Source organism: Arachis hypogaea, chromosome 13, assembly GCF_003086295.3.
Source record: "Arachis hypogaea cultivar Tifrunner chromosome 13, arahy.Tifrunner.gnm2.J5K5, whole genome shotgun sequence".
Lineage (NCBI taxonomy): Eukaryota > Viridiplantae > Streptophyta > Magnoliopsida > Fabales > Fabaceae > Arachis > Arachis hypogaea.
Genome location: NC_092048.1, coordinates 132,038,610 through 132,051,887, shown reverse-complemented (window position 1 = coordinate 132,051,887; position 13,278 = coordinate 132,038,610).

Genomic DNA, 13,278 nt, shown 5'->3' with positions numbered 1-13,278 from the left:
GATACTTCCTCAAACCCGATATGAATGGACGCATTTGCGTCTACAGGATTTTAAATCCATAAATGAATATAATTCAACAATGTTTCGAATCACCTCACGAATGAAATTATGTGGGGAAAAGATATCTAATAATAATATGTTAGAGAAAATTTTATCGACCTTCCATGCCTCAAATGTGCTCTTGCAGTAGCAGTATCAAGAAAAATGATTTAAAAAATATTCTGAGTTAATTTCTTACCTTCTTGTAGCTGAATGCAACAATGAGTTGCTTTTAAGAAATCATGAAGCGCGTCTAGTTGGCGCCGCCCTATTTCCTGAAGTAAATGCGGCAAATCATTACCCCAAAAGAGGTAAATGACAAGGTTTTGGTAACAAGAAAAATTATGGAAGGAGGAAGAATTATATTCACAAGAAAGGATATCACCAAAAGTGGGATAAAGAAAGAAACAATGGGCAAAGTCAATCAATTGAGGAAAAATATTTCCGTTGTGGTGGAAAGGGTCATTGGTCGCTTACCTGTCGTACCCCAAGACACGTAGTCGATCTTTATCAAGCATCTTTGAAAAAGGATGACAAAGGAAAGTAAACGAAATTTGTTTCAAATGATGCTGTTGAGATTTCCACCACTCATTATGATATATATGATTTCTTTGAGGATCCTGAAAGAAATATTGGTCATTTGATCAATAATGGAATAATTTAATATATGTATTTGTTAATTATTCATATGAATAAATAATGTAAGAAACTTCTTGTTAAGTTTTATGCATTTGGATTTCAAGTGTGATATATATGAATAATGTTTGATAAAATATTTATGAATTTCAAAATTATTGAATGTGCCAAGATAATAATAATAAAATTTTTATACTATACTTCTTATGAAAATATTTTCAATCAAGGGAAATGATTTTACTGCGTAGATATTTTTACTAATTTTATTATTATTTGTCTTTAAAGAGAATGGCAAGGACATATAGTTAAGATATTTGCCTTGCAGATAGTGCGAGTTCGCACACCGTTCTCAAAAGTAATATATATTTTACCCATCTTGTGCCAAAAGAAGAATATATTAATACTATTATTGGCTCGGGCAATGTGATAGAAGGATCCGGAAGAGCTATAATTTTGTTTCCTGGAGGAACAAAATTCATAATAAATAATACACTATTATCTACCAAGTCTCGGAGGAACTTGTTGAGTTTCAAAGATATTCACCGAAATAGATATCATATTGAAACAATGAATGAGGGAAATCATGAGTACTTATGTATCACAACTCATGATTCAAATAAAAATGTTATATTAGAAAAGTTACCCTCACTTTCATCTGGATTATATTATACCAAGATTAGTGCAATTGAATCACATGCCATTATATAAACTAAAAGTTTACTAGCCCAAATGAATTCATAACTTGGCAGGATCGATTGGGTCATCCGGGAACAACCATGATACAGAGAATTATTAAAAACTCTCATGGATATTCACTAAAGAACCAGAAGATTTTTAAAAATAATGAATTTTGTTGTGCTGCATGTTCTCAAGGGAAGCTAATTTTAAGGCAATCACCAGTAAAGATTGGAATTGAGTCCCCCTAAATTCATAGAAAGGATTCGAGGCGATATATGTGGACCTATGCATCTACCATGTGGATGTTTTAGATATTTTATGGTCCTAATAGACGCATCTTCGAGATGGTCACATGTGTGCTTCTTATCTTATCGCAACCTGACATTTGCGAGATTACTTGCTCAAATTATTCGATTAAGAGCACAGTTTTCAAAAAATCCAATCAAAGCAATTCGTCTTGATAATGCTGATGAATTTACTTTCCAAGCCTTTGATGCTTATTGTATCGCTAATGGAATAAGTGTTGAACATCCAGTAGCTTATGTTCATACACAAAATGAGTTAGCAGAATCACTTATTAAACGCCTCCAATTGATTGCTAGACCCTTACTTATGAGAACAAATCTCCCAACCTCGGTTTGGGGGCATGCTATTTTACATGCTGCAGCACTTATTCGTTTGAAGCCAACGAGTTACCATCAATTCTCTCCTATGCAATTAGCTTTTGGCCGGCAGCCAAATGTTTTCCATTTAAGAATATTCGGGTGTGCGATATATGTTCCCATTGCACCACCTTCTCGCACCAAAATAGGAACCCAAAGAAAATTGGGGATATATGTTGGATATGATTCCCCCTCTATAATAAGGTATCTTGAGATACAAATTGGGGATGTATTTAAAGTCCGATTTGCGGATTGTCATTTTGATGAATCAAAATTTTCAACATTAGGGGGAAGAGAATAAGTTTCCTTAAAAGAAACTTAATTGGAATGCATCATCCTTTATGCATTTAGATTCTCGATCCGGGCAATGTGAATTAGAAGTTCAAAAGATTAAACACTTGCAAAGGATAGCAAATGAATTATCTGATGTATTTTCTGATACAAAGAGGATAACTAAATCCTATATACTGGCTGAAAATGCTTCGATTCAAGTTGATGTCCCATCGAACAAATTGCCACCGAAGCAAATTCACGCCAGAAGCATGGTAGGCCTGTCGGTTCCAAAGACAAAAATTTTCGAAAAAGAAAAGAGGTAAATACTATTCCTGTTGAAAAAGACATAGTAAAGACACCTGTAGTTGTCCAAAAGTATGATATAATTTTAACGCCAGAAGACGTTCAGGTACCTAAAAATTGTGAAAATAACGAGATCTCGATAAATTATGTCTTTACAGGAGAGAAATGGAACCGAAATAAGACAATTATCAATGAAATATTTGCATATAATGTGGCATTAAATATCATGCATGAAAGTAAGGATCTTGAGCCAAAATCAGTCGAAGAATGTCGACAAAGGAATGATTGGCCAAAATGGAAAGAAGCCATGAAGGCTGAATTAGACTCACTTGCAAAACATAAAGTCTTTGGACCTGTAGTCTGTACTCCAGAAGATTTAAAACCTGTTGGATACCGATGGGTATTTGTGAGAAAACGAAATGAGAAAAATAAAGTTGTGCGTTACAAAGTCTGACTTGTGGCACAAGATTTTTCACAAAGGCCCGGTATAGATTATGAAGAAACATATTCCTTTGTAGTGGATACGATAACATTGCATTATTTGGTCAGTTTATCCGCATATCATAAACTACATATGCATTTAATAGATGTAGTAACAGCCTACTTATACGGCTCATTAGATCGTGATATCTATATGAAAGTCCCTGAATGACTAAAGATATCTAAACTATCCAATGAATATTCGCAAGGGTTATACTCAGTCAAATTGCAAAGAACTTTATATGGTCTAAAGCAATTTGGACGAATGTGGTATAATCGTCGTATTGAGTATCTGGCCAAAAACGGATTCAAGAATGATGATATCTTTCCGTGTGTTTTCATAAAGAAATCTGCATCTGGATTCATTATAATTGCTGTGTACGTTGATGATTAAATATCATTGAAACTCCTGAAGAGATTCTAACAATTATAAAACTCTAAAAGAAGAGTTTGAGATGAAAGATCTTGAAAAAATTAAATTTTGTCTCGGCCTGCAGATCAAGCATACAAAAAATGGGATCTTAATTCATCAAACAACATACACAGAAAAGATCTTGAAGAGATTTTATATGGATAAGTCACATCCGTTAAGTACCCAAATGATCGTAAGATCTTTGGATGTGAAAAAGGATCAATTCTGTCCTAAGGAAGAAAATGAAGATATCCTTGGTCCCGAAGTACCATATCTTAGTGCCATTTGAGCGCTAATATATCTTGCTAATAACACACAACCCGATATATCATTTGCTGTGAACTTACTAGCAACGTATAGTTCCTCTCCAACCAGAAGACATTGGAGTGGAATCAAACAAATCTTTCGATATCTTCATGGAACGGTTGATATTAGATTATTTTATTCATATGGATCCAAGTCACAACTAGTTGGCTATGTAGATGCAGGATACTTATCGGATCCACACAAAGGGAGATCTCAAACAGGATACTTGGTCACATATAGTGGTACAGCTATATCATGGAAGTCCACAAAACAGACGATAGCAGCAACCTCCTCTAATCATGCTGAAATACTAGTGATACATGAAACTAGTCGCAAGTATTTTTGGCTCAGGAGTCTGATCCAATATATTCTGTTATCATGTGGACTAATTGATCATAAGATAGCTCCAACTGTCCTGTTTGAAGATGATCCGTTACTCAACCCTGACCCACAACCGCTATAACCTCGGAACCTGGTATAGCTGGTAGATATACTCTCCCCAACAACCATCTCCACTCAGGCCAGTACCATCCCAACAAATCTGAATGATAACAAACCTCAGACCCCGTCAAACATACAAACAAGATACGAATAACGGACCTGATCCACATAACAAACCACTCAAACAACTCACTACAAATACCAACGAGCTACTAATCTAAAGGTACGCGATACATTCAGTTTTACTCTGAATCACTTTATACTCTTTCTTACTTGAGCGTTGGAGTCCCTTTGCAGGTGTCCAACGCCGCCTCCCCAACAAGAAGACGACGTTCCACTCCTCTCGCTCCAGGGAAAGTCTGTTCAAGCACTAGCAGAACGAGCTATACCTCGGAGTCTATTTTCATACAAGAATAGAAGATAATACAGTATGTATTTCTCAACTTAAAGACGGATATATCAAAGGTGATAGAACAAAGCATATTTCTCCCAAATTCTTCTTCATGGGTGATCTTTAAAATTAAGGGACAATTGATATCCAACAGATCCGCTCAAGTGACAATCTGACAGATTTATTTACAAAGTCACTCCCAAAATCCTCCTTTGAAAGATTGGTACCTGAGATTGGGATGCACCGATTTCGAGACATTAAATGATATCGACAAGAGGGAAGACTGTACTCTTTTTTTCTTGGTCAGATTTTTTCTATTAGATTTTTCTTTAATAAGGTTTTAATGAGGCATAATCCTAAATAGTCATCAAAGGAGAGTGTTGTGATAAGTACAAAGAATGTGGACGCCCATTTTTCATAAAGCTCTAAGTTTTCAAGAGAAATCACATTTAATAAGGTTTGACAAAGTAACCTTATATGTATATAAATAGAGGCTTAGTCTCTGACTAAACATACAACATAAATAAAAATCAATTCTCTCTCTTTATATTGCTCATATACAAAACTTTTCTCCTCCCTCTTTCATACATTACTAATATATAGTAAATATATGAGTTTCTTTTATTATTATAGTGAGATAATTATATTGATAAATATTAAAACTAGAATCTTCTATTTATACTTATTTACTTTATATTTATTATATCTTTATTAGTTATTTATTTTACAACAAATTCATCAACTAAAACAAATTTCTACCCGTCTAGTTTTTTTGTCCAAAAGTGATTTTTTAGCCAATTTTTTTAGCCTAAATCAATATTTTCCATCCAAATTGTTTTAAAAAATAAATAGGATAATTTATATAATAAATAGATTCATTCTACTGAAATATTTTTTGGAATCACTCCTGACATATATAGTAATTAAACTAATTTAAAACTAAAATTTATATTAAATATAATATTTAAAATGAAATTTGTATCAATAAAAAAAATCATATCATTTAAAAAAAAGACCAACTAAATACTACCACTTATATAACCCAATAAATAAAGAAAACGTATAATATTATTCTATCTTAGACCACAAAAGTTCAATCAAACGAAATAAGATGTACTCAGTTGAACTTTTTCATTTCATTACATTATTTCTTTATTTATTATCTTCTAATTAATTTGATAGATAAATATATTCTAACTTATTCAATGGTTTTATTTTCAATTATTTATAAAATTATAATTTCTTTTTCAATTTAAATACACAAAATTATAATTTTTCTATTGTAATTTTTTTTTCAAATTCAATGAATCAAAATATATAATGTTTCAAACATGTGATGTGCTTTTTTTAATATTGTTATGCTTAATTAAATAATATTTAAATAATATTTTAAGTCTATTTTAATTAGTGTATAATATCTTTTAAATATAGTATATAATTATTAATTATGTAATTCTATAATTTTTATTTTAGTTGATTTTTTAGAATTTAATTGACCATATTTGAAATAATTAAAAATAACATAAATTTTTAATTAAATTGAGATTAAGTGTTGAAATAATAAATTTCACATTAAATCTAAAGTTAATTTTTATGATATATAATGCTACAAATATTTATGTGATATTTTACGAGCGTAAAAATGGAATTGAACTAAATTAGAAATATTGTAAGTGCTTGATGCACTAATCAAATTTAATCCAATTGATCTGCTTGACAATTTTACTTTGTGAATATATTATTTTGTTTTGTAAATAAAAAACATATTAAACTTACATACTAAAAATATAAATACTTATGTATTATATTTTAATAGTTTAAATTTTTTAAATAAATAATTTTATAAAAAAAAATTTAAAGAACCAATTATAACATAAATTAGTTCAATCCAATTCTTCGTATTTTTGCAATTCAAAAAATTAAAATAGTGAATGATTATTATTATTTTTAATAGACAGTTTATTTTTCAATTAGTTGTTCCTAGAAAAACTGTTTTATAAAATATATGATAAAAGTACGCATAAAAGATGATATTTGTATATAATAAAAATATGGATTTTTGTGCGTATAGATAAAGCAGCCGTCTAGTTGATAGATCAATCCAAAAAATACATGCATATCCAATAACAAAGTTGCGATCCATATCCACTAGACAGTAAACCCCATGCATGTTGTCTATAGATTAATGGCAAGGAAAGGAGATATTGTCTAGATCCCACCATTCTAAGCAATACAAAAATGTAGAGCCTAGTTTTTGTTGTTGTTTATCTCTTACATACACTGAATACAATCTCCATACATGAAGCGCCAACAGTATTAGCATTCAGCAGCGCACATACGTATTGCCCATATTACAATACACTGATTGCGATGCAAAATATTACGTACTAATATTTATTATTTTCAAGGAAGGCACATGTGTTTCAAGGTGAGTTGCGGAGAGTATAGGTGGCAGTGAAAAAAAAGCTAATAAGGAGGTCGTGGCATATCAGTAGTTGCATAGCAGATTACGCTGATTGCGATGCAAAATGCTAGTTACCAGTATTTGCTATTTACAAGGAAGGCACGCGTGTTTCAAAGTAAGTTGCGGAGAGTATAGGTGGCAGTGAGGAAGAAAGTTAATAAGGAGGTTGCGGCTATCCCGAATTCCGGAGTGTATCTGGAATAAGACACCAATAACCCCAAATCATGCATCTCCGGCATGTCTTGCGCGTGTCACGCCTTCATTCTTTTTCATACCTCCAACTATGCCGCGTGTCCTCATGCTACTGTGCTATAACCTTCCTTCCTTCCGCACTTTCATCCTTTTCCATTTTTCCCAACCATACCGCGTGTCCTTCATGCTACTATGCATAAGCTTTCTAAGGCGGTTAAATGAAAGTTGAGATTGAACTTTAGTATGATACATGAATCCTGTAGTTTATCCGAAATAAGACACCAACACACTCTAAATCATACATCTCCGGCATGCCTTGCGCGTGTCACGCATTCATCCTTTTCCATTCCTCCCAATCATGCCGGGTGTCCTTTATACATGCTACTATGCTATAACCTTCCTTCTACCTCTTGTTAGTCTCAACAATTCTTAATTTTTTTAACGAACATTTTTTAAAACACTCAACAATCAGATTTTAAAAACGCTTAAACGAAAGTATGATAGATTGAATTTTAGCACGAGATATTAAAAATGAGAATCATATTTGTAGTAGAAAAAATGAGAAGTTTATTAGTATTTGTTTAAATACAATGCAAAATAAAAATAAGTGTAAAAAATAATTGTTATTTGTTAATATATAGATTAAATTAATATAATTTTAACTAAAAATATTTACCATTTGATTGAATAATAAATGATAAATATAAAACTAAGTTTAATACTAAACTAACTAAGTGTATAAATACAGTACTCTTATGAGTATTTTATATATATATATATATATATATATATATATATATATATATATATATATATATATATATATATATATATATATGGGGAACGAGGTTAAATCAAATATTTTTCATGCAAAACATATCACTGTGTTTGAAAAAAATAAGTATACTTTTTCTATCTTAAAAAAAAATCATAAAAGATATAATTGTTATATTAAAATTTATTATATATAAATAATTTAGAATATTACAATTTTAATTAAAATTTCTGTAATAATCATAATTGATTAAACCACAATCATATATTTATTATCTATCTTTCAATAATAATAATAATAATAATAATATTAATAATAATAATATTATTATTTATTTTTTTATATTAAACTGCATGTTAGCCATATAATATTAGTTTAATTTTTTTATATTAAAAAATATCTCGTACATGTGAAACTTTTTATTAACTTCTAATTAGAATAAACTTTCTATCGTCTTTTATTTTTAAAATAATTTTTATTTTATTGTTGTATAAATATAGATAAAAAGGAACAAGAAAAAAAAAAAGAGTGGGCAGTCAATAGTTCTTATTTGTTTATATGTGTGCAAGTATAAACTTAAAAATTTTATCAAAAAGAAAAAATTAAATGTATTGATAATTATAAAAATTATTTGCATTATCATAGTAGATATAAATATCAGATATCAAGAAAAAATAATGGTAAAAATTCAGGTGAATTCGACTTGATACTGAGAGTCGTTAGATAAAAATTTAGTCAAATCAGTTAAATCATTTAGTGACTTTCAAGTATCAACCTTACATGAAGTCGATTGTACCTGAATTTCCAAAAAAAAAATACATCCTCATGTGCACTTATGCACTCTTATTTTATTTTATGTCTTTAGTGTTCAGAATTTAATTTTTACCTGTATCTTGTAAGTTGAGATATAGATGGGGTGTCAAACATGAATACAGAAAGTTCGAAGATATTTCGTGACTTTAAAAACCATACTGTATCTCAAAATTCAAATTACGAGACAACTTCTCATGCAGATATTTATACTTTTAAAATATTAATCGGCATAAACTTCATACAATCTTTACACATCTTCATTAAATTATCTATTTTTAAGTTTATCTTCTTTTTATTGACTGTCCTTGTTTTCATTATCAGTCTCTAGTTTCGAATTATATTGATTTGTCTAACGTATCTTTTTCGATTTTAGACTTCTGTTTCACTTTTATATCAAAGTTGAGTTATTCAAGCGGTTTATTCATTGAATGACACCATGCAGCAGCTGTGTTATTTTTAAAATTTTAAATTTGATATATAAAATCATTGTTATTTTATATATAAAATTTTTATTGATAATATACTTATTTGTTATATTAGATAATAAAAAAATATATAAAACTTTAAAAATATAAATAACTTATGCATACTATATTATTATTATTATTATTATTATTATTATTATTATTATTTTGTCCCAGTGCAATGTTGAAAGAAGGAATGTTAAATTTTGTTGAGTACTTTATTAGTAACTAATAAGTATAAGTGATAGATAAAAAAAATTAATTTTAATGTACTGTTAAAATAATTTTATAAATATATTTAATTATATAATATTGTGTTAGTAAAAGTGAATATTTTATTTTTTATATTTACTGTATAAATAATTATTTAAAATAATAAATATGATTAAACGACTATATAAAATATCTTTTTTAAGAAAAACGATATTTTGAGTTTATTTGATTTTTATATAAAAAAATTTTTATTTGTTTTATATTATTTTACGTAAATAATTATATATCATACTTTAAATATAATTTGTCCATATTTATCATAGTAAAACACTTTATTAATATTTTCTAAAAATTTATTTGTCTAATATAAATATTTAAAAATTTATTTGTCACGTTATTCTAAAAATATCTTTTTTTATTATCTATGTCAACTAGGAAAGAATCACAACTATTTATTGTATTTAACTTTTTTTAATTAATAATTAGCACACTATTTAAATTTTAATAAACAAACATTTTTATTTTGTAAGTCGATTTTCAAATAATAAAAAAATTCACTCTGGTAAAAAAATTAAATTAATAATATTTTTTATTTGTTATTAATTTTAATAGTTAAATTAATAAAATTAATTAAGCATGATCACTTATGTGTAAATAGAAAATATGTCACATTTTTATTTTTTATTTCAGATAAAAAAAATTAGTTATCTTTATAGAAATAATAGAAATTATAATAAATAAAGACATAAGAGAACATGCATAATGTAGCGTCATGGTTAGATGAAAGACAAAGAAAAATTGGGATTGGAAAGGGATGCGGTTCATCGGATGCAGAAGCAGAAGCAGAGGCTGAGAGAAACATGCGGTGGTTTCACTCTGATTATACTCGCACCCTCCATGTAGGTCAAAATCTTAGGGGTACAAATTACAAAATTTATGTAATTGAAAAATACTAATCATATTAATCTTATTAATATTTTGAAGTAGTATCTCTTTTTTACTTTTATTTAATGTGACTACTGATATATGTAAATATTTTTTGCGTAAAGATAATAATAATTGAAAGAATTATTATATAATTTAAAATATTTGATAAAAATAATTGACATAATATATATTTACATATAAATTAATCTAATTATGTTTATAATCATCTTTATTTAAACATGATTAAATATATTAAATATGAATAGTTTTGTGCTATAAGCCTATAATTATTTAACACATGTACTCTTAAATGGAATGTACGAGAATAACACATGATATAAAAGATTTTATTAGGTACGTTTGGTTTTATTTATATTTTTATTTTAATATTTTTTATTTTTTTATCTTTTAAAAAATATATATTAAAAATATAAATTAAATAAGTTATTTTGCCTCATAGTAGTGATGTTTTACTTGTTCGTGAAAAGCATAGAACGCAACTTTAAAATAGGAAGCTTCGAAGTCATACCCCATAACATAATTTGTTGGGTAGGTATAACACTTTTTTTTTTCTCCATTGGCAATACGTATGAATGTATGATGTGTAACTAACACTTCCATTAATTTTGGTCACGATGTTAATAAAGACCAAGTTGAACTCTAGGCACTGTTGTAGTTTTATTAATTATAACAGTAGCAATACTATAACAATACGTTCATTCCATTGTGAAACTTATTTCTCCTGCAACTTTATTTTGCACGCAACGAATTTGAACTTGAAAAAGCGTGATTAAGCTATTTTTCCCACGTTGTTGCTTATGCCATTGTCTTGCGATTCGCCAACTACACTTGTCAAAGGTCTTATTAGGTGATAATAAGCCATCAGTAGTAAGAAATAGAGGATACAAAACATTAAAAGAAATTAAAAAGCGAGCTAAGGAAATCAATCCTAGCTCATGAATATATGAAAAAGAATCTAAGGTGTTATTATTGCGCCTAAGAATAGAAAGAGATAAGGGATTAGACATTACATTAGATTAGATTATATGGCAGGATGGTGAAAGAAGAATACGGGGTGACAAGTGTTGTGTGAAATATATTGATAATTGGTTTGGTAAAATATTTTGAAGAGGTACTTATATTTTTTTTTTAAAATATAAGTATTTTATTTTATATTTAATAAATTAAAAAATTTATGTGTTTATATTTGTAGTTTTAAAAATCAAAAATATTTTTAAAAGTATCTAAAAAAACTTTTTAAAATTAACTTATGTTTATCAAAATCTAAAAATTTAATATAATTTTATATATTAATTAATATTTAAATTTAATTTTTATAACCAATGAGCTACTCAAATAGCATAGTTTTTTCATACTCAATTAAGAAATTACGGGTTCGAGTCTCCTATCTTTGGTAAAAAAAAAATTTAATTTTTATATTAATGTCTATCATAATATTTTTATATTTTAAAAATTATTTTATTAAATATATTTATTGTTACTTATATTTATTAAAAACTATTTTTAATTTAATTTATAAAACAGATGCTACCACTTAAAAAAAATGAACTTTTATAAAATGCTTATGGGTTGGTGGGTTTTGGGGTTTGCTTCTTCAATTCCGTTGCTTATATCCGAAAAAAGCACGGTGAAATATATCTAAAAAGAATTATGCTACGTGTATACTACACTAAAATTAGTTATTAAAATTAGTTAATATTATAAAATATATATTAGGATATAAATACACGTTAAAAATAAATTAAATTATATATATTTATATACAAATATATTAATAGTTAATTTTAATAAATAATTTTAATGTATAAATAATATTTTTAATTTAAAAAAGATGATGAATATTAAGTTGATGTATCTTTTGAGGAAGAATAGAATCTTGTTAATATGGGTTCTAAGAACATAATGTAAGAATATTAAAAAGAATATTTTATTAAAATTTATTAAAAATATAAATTTTTTTATAATTTTAATACGTTAAATATATCAAAAATTTAAATTTTTATTATTTTTTTAAAATATATTTTTAGAATACAAAATAGATAAATTTTAAAAATATATATTTATTATTATTTTTTATAATGATTCTTTTGCACGTTTAGTGTTTATATACGGGTTCAAAAACGAAGTTGGTCTAAAGTGAACAAGTTCAATCTATTAAAAAAAGGAAAAGTATATGGAAATAAGAGATAGTCAGTTAAAAAATAAATAATTTAATTAATTTATAATTATATTTAATTAATTAATTTATTTTTAATTTATAATATTTGATATTAATTGTTTCTCATTTCAAATTAAAATTCTGAATAATATGTTAGAGAAATAGAGACGGGAATCACGAAACTTTCAACAATTCCGATTCTTAGTATATAAAAAAATTTATAAAATATATAAAAGAATATCCATTTAATAAGAAAAAAAAACATTTTAATACTTAGTAAAAGAAACATCCTAATGCCTAATATAAACATCATTCATATAAAAGTTTTAGATTTATTCAAAAATATTTGGCTGCTTTTTAGCTGATACCCTCTTGATTTCTTAACATTGTTATTAAAAAAGGGGTTCAAGAGATATTTTTTCATTTTTCCGACCTACATGAGAAATGAGTTTATCAATTGGTGTACTCGATCTTTGTGTAGAATCTTAACTGCAGTTAAGAATTCGCTTAATAATTTAAATATGAGATCTTACTAATCATCTCTCTGAACACTTAGCATATATAAAAACTCTAACTTATAACAAATGTAAAAAATAAAATTGTGGTACATTATTTTAAAATATTTATAAT